We start from the raw sequence: 12,844 nt of genomic DNA on the forward strand, positions 1-12,844 counted from the left end.
TCTCTTGGTTGTACAATTTGACCTTGTGATTACAACATTCCTATATATACATTCCTATACATACCTTTTGACTAAGCACCGTGTGGAAAACAGTGGTTAACACAACATTACTATTCTGATATCAGATCTTGGTGCATGAAACATTTCAAGTCATACAATACCAGAGTAAACACAACCAGTCTGGGGTTTTCACTTTTATTGACAAGTACTTACACTTTTATTGATATATAACCTGTATGTCACTATTACTCTCCTACTGACTTCTTCAGTCATTAAAAACCACACACATTTTTAAATACTGTAAGGTGACATTCTAATACTTTTTATTTATTTGCCCTACATAGTACCAGCTCGATTGTTACTCACCAGCCTCGCGATGTAGCCTTCCAAGTTCACAGCCCACTCAGCTGCAGCTGTTCAGGAGATAAGAGAAAACATTATGCATACCTATCCATCACATACACAGGCTACACTCTGGAGAACACTTATTTTTACTAATACTTACATATGGCTGGATCATTCCCCGCCCGAGCATCTTAAACCCACTGGTCCAAAAGGTCCCTTTTCCTCTGCTTCAAGTCAACAAAGTGGTGCCAGACCTGCTCACCAGTCCAAGGGATCTCGGACAAGATGGTCCCAGGCCTCTGCTTTGTATTGGGATCCCTGGTACTAGTACTGCAGCAGTCACCCTTCATGGACTTTATTGAGGAGTCTGACCATGACCCTGGACTCCTGAATGCTCTAGCACTTCACCTGAAAGCACTCACCTTAACATACACCAGCCATAGTATCTACAATGGGGAGCTACAACTGGTTATGAGCTGCATTCCCGCCTGTGAGGTTTAAAAAGGCCTAATTTCCCAACCTTTACCATGATTGGACAGTTTTGAAACTGCTGAGCTAATCTAAGCACTGGGCAAATCTGCTTAGCAAAGATAACCATTGCTTAAAGGGGTAGATGCTAAGCCCTGCTTACCAGTGTGCTAATCCGCTTAGCTATGCTAAATCTTGCTTAAACTTTAAATTTTACTGACACCTCACATTTGGTGCTTCTACACTACCCTGGTTAACATATAGGTTCATAGGTTGGTACTAGGCTATTGGCCCTAGGGCCTATGCAAGCCTAGCCATAACAATTCCTTGGATATTTCTTCCCACAATATTTACTTCTCTGGGCCCCTGTCTAGCAGGGTGACTGACATGATCCCCGGGGTGAATTTCCTATCTCCCATCCAATCATCAAGGTTCCTTTTGAAGAGGGCCAATGAGGCGCTCTGCTTAACATGTATGGGCAGTAATAATATTCACTACCTATTTATGAAAAATACATTTTAGTTGTGTTTCACATATGAAAATGTATGGCCTGTTGTGGGGCTTGAACTGTGACTGACTGCTTGCTAAGCAAATGCTCTAACTACTACACTATTCCAGTTTCTCTGTTCTTCTTGTGTATATTTCTGTTTAACATCTTCCCATGTTTAAACTCTGCTATACATAGCTGCGCGACGGGCAAACCCATGCAGCTATGCTTAAACTTTATTGCACACAGGAAAAAAGAAATAAGGAATATATTTTAAATATTGCTGTTAGAAACTTAGAACATTGATAGAATGACAGGCTTTGCATTAGCATGTATTTTGTAAGGGGTATGTAGTGTGTCACATTGCCGTTTTACCAGACTGCACTTCTTTTCTGGTGTATGGTGCACACATATAGGGCAGAATGTGTATATTCTGCCATATATGTGTGTTTTTCTGAGGTAGGCTGTCTGTTATTTTCTCCACAGACACTAAAGTGTCCGTGGAGACTTTCATTCATTTTAAATTGCAGTTTGGCAATTCTTGAGTGCAGGGGGCATGTGTATTGTGAGAGCACTGCTCAGACACACCCCCTGCACTTGTATACAGAACAATGTCCGTATTAGAGCGCAGCAGCGCATCTTCATGAATATACATGGCGCTCTGCCATGCTGCACAGGAATGGTCCCTTATATGCAAGAATAAGCTATTCTTGCACAGAAGTTTGCTGAATCCTAGGGCTTGTCTACAGAGAGTGCATGGCATTCATGTTTTGAAAAAAAAATCTTTTTAAACTGTAGCAAACCACTTGCTACAGATGTAGCAAACAGTAGCTAAAGGTTATACCTTGCCTGCATGAAGCACTACAGCACTCAGATTTTAGGTAAAACATTTTTTTTTCTTTTAAACTGTAGTGAACTGCTTGCTATAGTGTAGACCACTCTCAGGTTTGATTTGAAAAGCAATACTGGCTTTTCAAAAACAGTATTGCATTAACAAAAGATAGGGATTGGCTAGTTTGGGCCCCAACACTTTGCACCAGGGCAGTTAACCCTATCGCTCTGCCCTTGCTATGCTACTGCATGGTTCTAGCTTGGTTCTGAGGTAATTCATTGACATAGGTATACTAATACACATGTGCTAGGATTATGTTGAGAAACTTTATGAAGTATCCTTGAGGCAGAAGCCTGTGAGATACCCAACATATTAAGAAAATCAAAAGAAGGCCAGCACTCCAAATCAGCTCTCTTGCATAAAAAGTTAATTCAGCTCCAACTTAGACATAAATGCACACTAAACACCTCAAGGGCAAAAATTAAGAATACCAGTTTTGGCAGTCAGCCTTCAGCAGTGCAACAAACCCAACATATTCCCAGTTGGTCTCTGGAAGGTCACTGCAGAAAGTATAGTGAGAGCTAGCCATACTTTGGTATCCACAAGTACTGGAAAGCCATGCATCAACCCAGACCCTGTTTATAGACCATCCAAATTCACCAAAGCCCATACTATGTCACTGCCCATGGTAAACCTTGCCAAGATTTCCTGATCAGCAGATAGTGCAGCCTTTGTCAATATCTTTGTCTGCAGCAAGTGGATGAAAGTAGATGCACCTGGTTTTGGTGCAACTGAGATGAATACCTCAAAATGAGAGGCAGATAAAATGGCTGCAAACCCAAACATCTCTGTGGATTGTAAATTGGATGAAAAAGACATGGCATTGTCTTTTTATAAGCCTTATGCACATGGCACAGATGTGCAACAAAAAGCGACTATGAATCTCTCAAAGCCAGAATGAGCTCTTTATTTGCATAACATAGTCAGAGATTTTTCACACATTCCCCCTTAACATTCCATTGCCTCATTTACATAGGACTTTCTCACACTGGTTCAAACAGCTGTGCTTAAGAACAGTCATTGCGTCTGAATCTCGCTTTAGCTGCATTTAGGAGTGGCCCATGGAGATACCTGTTACATCTAAGTGGAATGAGTTTGAATACAATACTGCCTGCTATCTCAGCACTGAGGACAGATAAAGAACAGCGTTAAGTATAAAGTGAAGCAACTTAAGTTAATTGTTCCTATAAAATACAAGGATTATGGTCATCAACTGCATGCTCTTAGGTCCACATGCAGACAAAATTATGAGCGTTTATACAAAATAATATAATGACATTAGATGGTATATTGTTTAGTATTCATTTTTTCCGGCATAATCTATATGATCTGTGAATCTGAAAAGAAAATCAAGGTATACACTAGGATATTCTACTTAACATTTGTTTTTCAGTCTGTCAATGAATTTAATAAAAAAAACGAAACACTAGTTCAAATATCAAATGTGTGAGACATCTTTGGAAGCCCCAACTAATTTCAAATAATATAGTTAGCAAACAAATTCACAAACAAATGCACCTAACAAACTATACAACTATGACACCAGCTTTGGCTGACTATGTACCATGGGCAATTAAAAAATGTGGAATGCAATTACCAAAACTTTACTTCACAAAAGGTGCCATTGTATTTTTCATTAGTAGTATACTTTGTCTAGTGCTGAAACTTTTTAGAACATTAACTAACATTTTTTCATTACCATAACTTCAGAGTGAGTTTGCAATCTGATAGGATGTCAGAAGAAGAGAAAAGCTTATTCCAGCCTGAGTGGCATCAGCAGAATGCAAATATGGTTGCAGCCTTTGTTGATGGAGGAAACTGAATATAAATTCAAATTTTGTGTCTCAGTGAGTCATTTTGAGCAAAGAGTTTAGTGCTTCTCATCTAAAACTACTTACTATTCCATTGACTACTTAAAATAAATGACAATTAGCAGCTAAGCAAATATAAGAAAATGGTGCCTAATGAAGTACTGCTGTAGGTTTATCATTCTTACTGGAAATATTTTACTTGGCAATCGTGTACATATAAAGATAAGTTAGAAAAAACAAAACAGTTGGGGTAATATTACACACAAACCTGTACACACACACACACACACACACACACACACACACACACACACACACACACACACACGCATGCACACACACAATATATATATATATATATATATATATATATATATATATATATATATGTATAGGTTTACTATCAAAATGTGGAACAGCACTTATGCGAATCTAGGATGTTCGAATGCTTGTTTCCCAGTTTCCGTAATGCCAATCTGAAATGTTCAAATATATATTAGCAAATGTTAGTTTTTATTCTGTAATATGAGGTTGATGTTCTGATTGGAAATCACATTACAGTGGGGATTGAGAAATTTACCCTTTTCCTCACTGTAGTGCAATCTCAGAGTTGGTATATATAATGTGCAGGGGGGGAGCAGGGGGATCCCCCCCCCTCGCAAAACCATAAAAACTTGTGCTTTAGACTTACAATTTCCATGGCATTTTGAAAAATTTTGAATGTGGAGATTGAGGTGATGATGTCCGACATTCTGTAGAATTGACATTATCATATCTGACAGGTAAATTAGACCATTTGAATATATCTGAATAGATTTTCTTGTGACATTAAACATTTTGATAGTAAACTATATATATATATACATATATATATGTATATATATGTATATATAAAATCGCTTCTCGGCCTTTTGGCTAAGATCAAGTGCAGTATCTGTTCTTATCAGTTTAATATATATATATATATATATATATATATATATATATATATATATATATATATATATAATTTTTTTGAATGAATGAATGAATGAATGAATAAATGAATGGGTTATCCAAATGGACAAAGAAGCCATTTTCTTTGAAAGCATTAAAATCAATCCTATAAGCAATTATTAAACTACAATGCGTTGAATGCACATTACAATTGCAGTCTTTATGGATATGAATTGAAACAGTTGATGGATGATCATGAAGTCTAATTACAGATGAGATAAAAACAGCCTCATATAGTTAACAAATTCAGCAGTGATGAACTGCGCATAATGACAGGCATGACTGGTAGTTAGTATAAAGGATTAAGGATCTTAACTGTTTTCCAGCTGCTTCCTGAGGTACAAGATTTGATTCCCTCTGCATTCATTTGCTTGCTGTGTGATATTGCACAAGCCACTTAACCACACAGTGAATCGAGCAATTGGGAAACAATGATAGGCTACCCGGTGGTCTCCTGGGCTGCATGTCTAGTAACTATATATGAACATATGAGTCTAGGTATAGTCAACTTGCTTAGTATGCAGGGTGCTGTTGCACAAGAAATGGCCACACATGGGCATGTTGTATTATCAAAATCTTTCCCTATTATGACATCTGCAGGAATATCCTCAAACACAGCTACCTGCTTGCTTCCTTTTCCATACTCCCAATCAAGGTGAACCCTGGTGAAGGTATTTGGAATGGAATTCTTTCCAAAGCACTGATTGGAGTGGACTGCCAGAGCAAGTACTGCTCCTCTTTAACTACTGCAGGCTTTACAATGGTTACATTAGAGGCTGTGTCTCTGTTAGCGGTGGCCTGTCTTCCATCCACTAAGGTATGATACAAACTCCCATGATAGTTTGGTACCCCTTTTTTCTCCAAATAACTTACTACTGGCACACTGTTATTTCCACTTCCTGGAGCCATCATCATGGGTTCCCTTATGGTTACACATGGCCCCCCTGGTTACATTTAAAACTTGTAACTCCTAATCCTGGCCATGTAGTTGAACTACTGGCTCCCCCTGTTACTGGTAGACTCTGTTGAGGTGGTTTAGAATGTCCACCATATGTTCCCTTATATCCATGTGCAGCACTGGGTATCCTGTTATTGTGCAGTGATGCCCTGCTTGCTATGCAGAGATTCCCTTTTCTCACCAGCTCATATATAAAGTTACAGTCCCGGTCTGCCAACCAGATTCTTATGTCCTCAGGTAAAGTACTAAGGGCTTATTCCTTAACCTAAAGGCCTGCCAGTCTTTCAAAAGTGGTGACCTGACACCCACTCACTCACCTATTGAAATAAGTGCTTAACTCAGCAATATAACCACATGCACATTCATCTGCCTTGCATCTATGTTCAGAAAGGTTTTTTTTTTCTGTAAGCTTCAGGTGTTAACTTATAACATTTCAATTATGACATCTGCAGGAATATCCTTGTTTTGCTCTATCAGACAATTTAGAAACAACAGGTACAGCTTTATCATGGAGTAAGGGGGTCAGGAACTGTATCCAGAACACTTGTTCAACATTATAATGTTTACATACTCTATTGAATATATGAATAAATCAATGCCATACCTCTCTGCAAATTGTGGAAGAAATGTACTGACCTTTATTGCTTCTGTGGTCTAATTATTCCCTACCCAATTACCTCAATGATCCTGTCAAAGGGTCAGCACTTCCCTCTTGTGCTGTTGCTGCTTCTCTTTTTCTTCAGCCTCCACTCACCACAGTGTCTCATTCTCTTCAATCTCCAAATGACTCAGCCTCTTTTCGTTCTCCAAACATTTGGCCTCCAGTTCATGCTGATACTGCTTTTCCTTTTCTTCAGTTTCCAATTCAAGCTGGCACTGCTTCTCCTTTTCTTTGGTCTCCAGTTCATGCTGATTCTTCTTCGGCCTCCAAACATTGCAGTCTCTCTATTTCATTTATCTCCAAATGTTTGACCTCCAGTTTAAGTATCTTTAATTCCAGATGGTTTCTAAAGATGGCACATCCCCAGCACTAGACTGGTTGTCCTCCTGGTCACTGGTCTGAACTGCAGCTGTGATTAAAGCTGAAATCATTTCCTCTTAAGTCTGGTTAGCATGCACCAGTCTTTTGGCTTCACACACCTTGGCCACCTGGTTCCTTGTCAGCTTACCATAATCATGTACTGACATATTTGCCTGATTTCCCTGACTAAGCTAAACTAATAAAAATAAATAAAACTGTTGTGAAAATGAAACTCTGAATGTTTACCTTGTGGCTGTTGAGAGTGCACACACCTTCAGTGATAACTGCCCACAGGCTACTGAAGTTCAATTACTATCACACCGGTCTGACACTAATATGTGATGGGCCCTCTCTACCCAAGACAATAATTAAGGAGCCTCAGTCCTCACCAATGACACTGGTGAGAAGCCATCACTAAAACAGGAATAGATTTACACAGTATTTTTCAAATGCTGTTATCTGCATCAAGCACAATTTCCCCCAGGAGCAGTTCCATGTGAATGACACACCCACACCTGGGTATTTGAGTTTCACACCCCCCCCCCACACACACACACACACACTTTCCTGGGAAAGGATGGCACAAATTTACTAGCTGTGCCCCCTTATGCCCAGACAGTAAGATAACAATGCTGCCACCCGGCAGTCACTTTCAGGCTCTTACAAGGGTATCCAATTATACTGAGTAAAATCAATACTAAAATAAATGATAGAGTGTAACCAAAGCAGCAAGCTTTTTGGAGTGGCCAAGGCATAACCAGAATAAGCACAAGTACTCTCAAGATGTTAAAAGCAATATCTAAAAGACCAGCTACAATGAAAGGTTTAAAAATATTTAATAATAAATAATAAAATAGAAAACCTGAGAATATTATATATTTAAGTGCAATAAACATCAGAGTTTCAATCATAGCATAACTAAAAATAACACAGTTGGACAGATTCAAGCAGATGCAGAAAAACAATATTTAGCTAATCTCTCTGTAATTCCTAACTTTCTAAAGAAGAACTGTTCCCTACCTAATTTAATTGATACAGCAAGGCAGGATTAGATGCTGAGATGCTTGCTTCCACAAGGCAAGGTGATGTTCTTCCAACTTACACTGATCTAACTGAACTAAACGGACTGTGATAACCACCATAGATTTTTATATCAGGTTCCAAAGAAAACAAAACAAAACAGCTGATCTGTGATTTCCATCCCCTCAGTGCTGATTATAGAATGATGTCACATTTGATCACATGAGTCTGGTAGACAACACTCTCAGAGCTTTTCTAAAATATGTTGCAGTATTTGAAAACTATAGTATTCTTTGTTTAAACATAAATGTGTAATCAGTTATAATAACACTGTTGATATATATTTTAACAGAAGCACCTGAGCAAGTCAGTGGGATAGTCAAATGATAGAAAATTATTTACAAAACCATTTGCAAAACTCTAGCTAACTATGCTGGCATATGTTGCACATGTAAAGCTCTATTCTCCATGGCACAGATGGCAATAACTCACATTGTCACAATCTCACTGATGCATAGTGTGGTGACAAACAAAGAACCAGTGGCCACCTCCATTCATACAGTATTTAGGGCTTACCACACTCAAGCAGTTAGTTGTGGAAGGAGAAAAGGATCGGGTACTGTCTGGACATGTGGTAACAGATCACATGAGACTGTAAGTCTTTCTCAAGAAAGTACTGTAATTATTCGGGGGAAACAAGCACAGCAGGTTTCATGCAGTCCATGTCAGCATTCATCTACACCTGGCATAATCTCTCATCCAAAGTCCTGATCATGTTTCCATAGCACAGTTAGATCAGGGTCTGCAGGATCACCTGCATCAAGTAGGTCATGACAACAGGGCAACTCACCATCCAGTTCTCATGATAGCCGCTCTTTAAAATCACTTGCAGCATCACCTAACCTCTCTTTAGGAAATGTGTATGACACATTTGACCTTGACCTAATGTGAATCAAGTGTAACATTTCTGATATTTACAAACTGACCTCCAAAAACACAAGTCAATGTTTAACTCAGGAGAGAAAAAATTATTTAAAAAAGGGAAAGGCTTAGGACAATTTTCAGCTTTATGCATTTCATTCTTCTAATGGTATTGCTTAAAACCTCATGGAACTGTGGAAAGAAATCTGTATGTCATAGCATAAGATTGTAGTCATTAACACTAATACTCTAATCATTACCATTGTTAAAGCTTGCAGTTACCTACAAGTTGAAAGTAGTAATACTCAAGTTATTGTGGAAACACAGTAATGAGTAAACTAAATATTAAAATGAGCATCCTGCTATGTCAACAATCACTGATGCCACTTCACCCTCATCACTGCATAAATGATCTTATTTTTTTGTCTCTGAGGCCAAAATTATTGTATGTAACAAAATAAAATAAAATAATCTGATTTGCAGTAACTCAGCCTGCACATACTTTAAACTAAGAAACATTACATAATATAAAACAATGATACATTTTTTTTCAATTGCAAGGTATGAACTCATGTTAAATACTGAATTAACAATTTTACTAATTCTGCCACTTGGTAGCATTGTTGGCTCACAGCAAGAGGTTCTCCTGTTCGATTCTCGGCTGGAGTGCGGGGAGTGCCTTCTGTGTGGAGTCTGTATGTCCTCCCCACGGGTCGAGTGGCATTCCGAAAGACATGTGTGAATGGGGCATGCCTTCGTTGAAGGTTGGGCATCGAGCTGGCAATTCAGCACCATAAAATTCTACTGCCAATCATTAGTGGACTGGAGTTCTGCTGTGGCGACCCCTAACCAGGAAAAAGCCAAAAGACAAACAACAACTAAATGTGCCACTTTAGGACATTCAGTATGTGCATACATAGGTACACCATTTCACCAGAATGCATTGTGAAAAACAGGTGAAATGTAATTATTTCTGATATGATACCTTATGTCATCACTAAACAGGAGTTAGTGAGCATGCAGGCTTGACTTTTACAAACAGTAATATGACTAACTGACTATATAATGAACTGTTCTGAAATAATAATAAAAAACTAAAGATGAGAAAGACTGTTTGATGAACAGTGACAATAGACAATGCATCACACAGCATAGCCCACACATATCACTACACGCATCAATTATATTTTATGTGTTTTTTACAAGAAAGGAAATACTAACCTGAATCTCATGGTCATGGAACTGAGAGTTGCAGTGACAGCATGGGTGTCTTTCACCACTAGACTGGCACAAGATCATGTTGTGCAGAATGCAACATACAGTACATACCCTACATTTAGTAGCTAGAGCATACTGAAGGGTAACCCCAGACTCATCCAGGCACCTGAAATCAGGGGCAGCTCGTGGTATCGGACTGCCGGACTGCAGCCCTCCCACCTTGAAAAAAATAAAAGAAAAATCTGTAAAACTAAAAAACAAACAGAAAAAAAAATCTAGACTGCAGTCCGGATAGAGAAACACAGGTACCCAGCAATCATTGCTGCAAATGCACCCAGGAATCAGCGCAGGGACCACCACACAGAAGAGGAGGTCTGGACTGCTTCAGCTGCAGGCAGACCCAATCAGGACTGAGACAGGTGAGCTGCTCTCACGGGACTTTCATTGCGCGGGCTCATTCAGGAGGTAGGTGTAGCAGGTTTTGGTCGCTGGCTGGATTGCTCCATGTCACGGGTGGATTTTGCTGCTTCAGGTCACTGGATTGCTCAGGTGGTTTTGCTGCTTGGTCCGACATACATCATGTAAGTGAGTTGCTTCCTGGCTGGAGGTCAGGTCATTTTGCTGGTTGCTGGTGTTGCAGGTTAGGTCGTTTTGCTGGTTGCTGGTGTTGCAGGCTAGGTCATTGTGTGTGTGTGTGTGTCTGGTTGCAGGTTAGGTCATTATGTGTGTGTGTGTGTGTCTGGTTGCAGGTTAGGTCATTGTGTGTGTGTGTGTGTGTGTGGTTGCAGGTTAGGTCGTTGTGTGTGTGTGTGTCTGGTTGCAGGTTAGGTCGTGTTGTGTGTGTGTGTGTGTGTGTCTGGTTGCAGGTTAGGTCATTTTGCTGTTGTTGTGTGTGTGTGTGTGAAATGCCCCAGTTACTATATACTGGTGGCTAGAGAGAGCAAATGGTGGTGGATAGAGACTCAGGCTTGAACCCTGTACCTTGGATGCAGGTGGCAAGGACCTGAATTCCCTATCCACCACCATTTCTAAAAAAAAGTGCAGATTTTTGCCTCATATTTGTTCTGTTCCTCATAAAATCTCTGGTTTCTGTATCTACATGTTTCCTTGCAAAGTCTGTAGTGTAGTGGTGCACTGGTAGCATTGTTGCCTAACAGCTACAGGTTCTCTGGTTTGATTCTTGGCTGGGGTGCCTTCTGTGTGGTGTCTGCATGTTCTCTTTACTTGCAAAGATGTGATTGACATTTCTCTCTACTCTGCTGAAAATTGTCTTTTGTTCCAAGTCAGACTAGTTTCCTGGTTAAAAGTTTAAAAAATAGGCATTTGAATTTCAGACTTCATATTCTTCAGAAAGTACATGGTAACACAAACTTGTTCTAGCAGTTGTCTAAGTTTATAACATGGATATTTGAAATTTGTCCCTATTTTTGGGACTGTATTTCCCCATTATTGGCTTTGTCCAGGTATGTGTGCTAAGGTTGAGAGTTATCTATGGTGAGAACTGTATTCATTGAATGTTTGGGGGCTGTATTCCCTCCCCATTACTGGCTTTGTCCACATGTTTTTTGCTAAGAGGTTGAGAGGTATAGTGAGAACTGAATTCACTGAATGTTTGGGGGCTGTATTCCCCCCATTATTAGCTTTGTTAAGGTGTTTTGTGCCAAGAGGTTGACAGCTATGCTGAGAACTGAATTCACTAAATGGTAGCCATTTAAGTTTATCTTCCTCTCTTTTCCAAAACAACTGATTTGGCATATTGGTATGTTTCTCTGACTGTTTTGCACAGGGTCCCCTGGGTTAAAGACGTGGCAGTGAAATGTATGGTGGTAACACAGCATTTTATTCTAGCAACTTTCCAATGTTATACAAGCAATGTTTAAAATGTGTCCCTGGTTGCCCCCCCCAAATAAATTTCAGCTTTTTCCAGATTTCTTGTGCTGCAAAGTTCAGAGATACAACTGCGTGTCGAGTAGATTTTACAAGGAGCTGAGAGCTGCAGGGGAACAAAACTTTAGTGCTGCTTATTCTGAGTTTGCTTGCATTAATAGCACAACAGGTAGTGTACTTGCTTTTGATGCAGAAGGCTGTGGGTTCTACTCCCACAATAGATAGATGCATTGCTGATACTGTACTGTGTTGTAAAGTGGGTGGATGCTGCAGTCTTTTTGGCAAAGATAACTAGAGTAGTAACTGAACCTGTTATCTGTTTGCCATACAGTCCCAATTGCGATATTACTAGCTTATTTTTATTTTTTTTTAATGCATGCAACATAGGCAATTTATTCATCAAGGGCAACAGGCACTTTATTTGTAGATGAATAAACAGTGACATATAAAGTTGTTTGCTAGCAGCAACCTCTTCATTGTTACAGATTTCTTTAATGTGGAATTATTTAGATGACTTTTACTACTTCAGAGATTGTGCATATTTACTGATACTGGTGGACTGCAGAAGGTTGAGTAGACTTTTATGATGGAAATGTTTTGAATTGGGTAGTTTTGTCATTGGTGCATGCATTTTGTTTCATTGTTTACTAGAAAAATGTTCAAAACAATAAATTTAAAATGCCATCTAACAACTGTACTGTATTGTACAAGGAATATAATTTAGTAGAATCAGGAAGGTGTATCAAAGAGCACATGTATGTTTCATGTGCAAGGGGTCTATGATTTGAAAACAGCCCAAAGTTAATCTTTATCTGCCACT

The 12,844-nt window shown here is 39.2% G+C and overlaps 1 pseudogene; it reads left to right on the forward strand.

Moving 5' to 3' along the window:
• The first annotated feature begins 4,898 nt into the window (after positions 1 to 4,898).
• LOC122797439 lies at positions 4,899 to 4,991 on the forward strand (annotated as a pseudogene).
• The last annotated feature ends 7,853 nt before the right edge of the window (positions 4,992 to 12,844 follow it).

Source organism: Protopterus annectens, chromosome 3.part0 (assembly GCF_019279795.1).
Source record: "Protopterus annectens isolate FY-2018-M chromosome 3.part0, PAN1.0, whole genome shotgun sequence".
Lineage (NCBI taxonomy): Eukaryota > Metazoa > Chordata > Ceratodontiformes > Protopteridae > Protopterus > Protopterus annectens.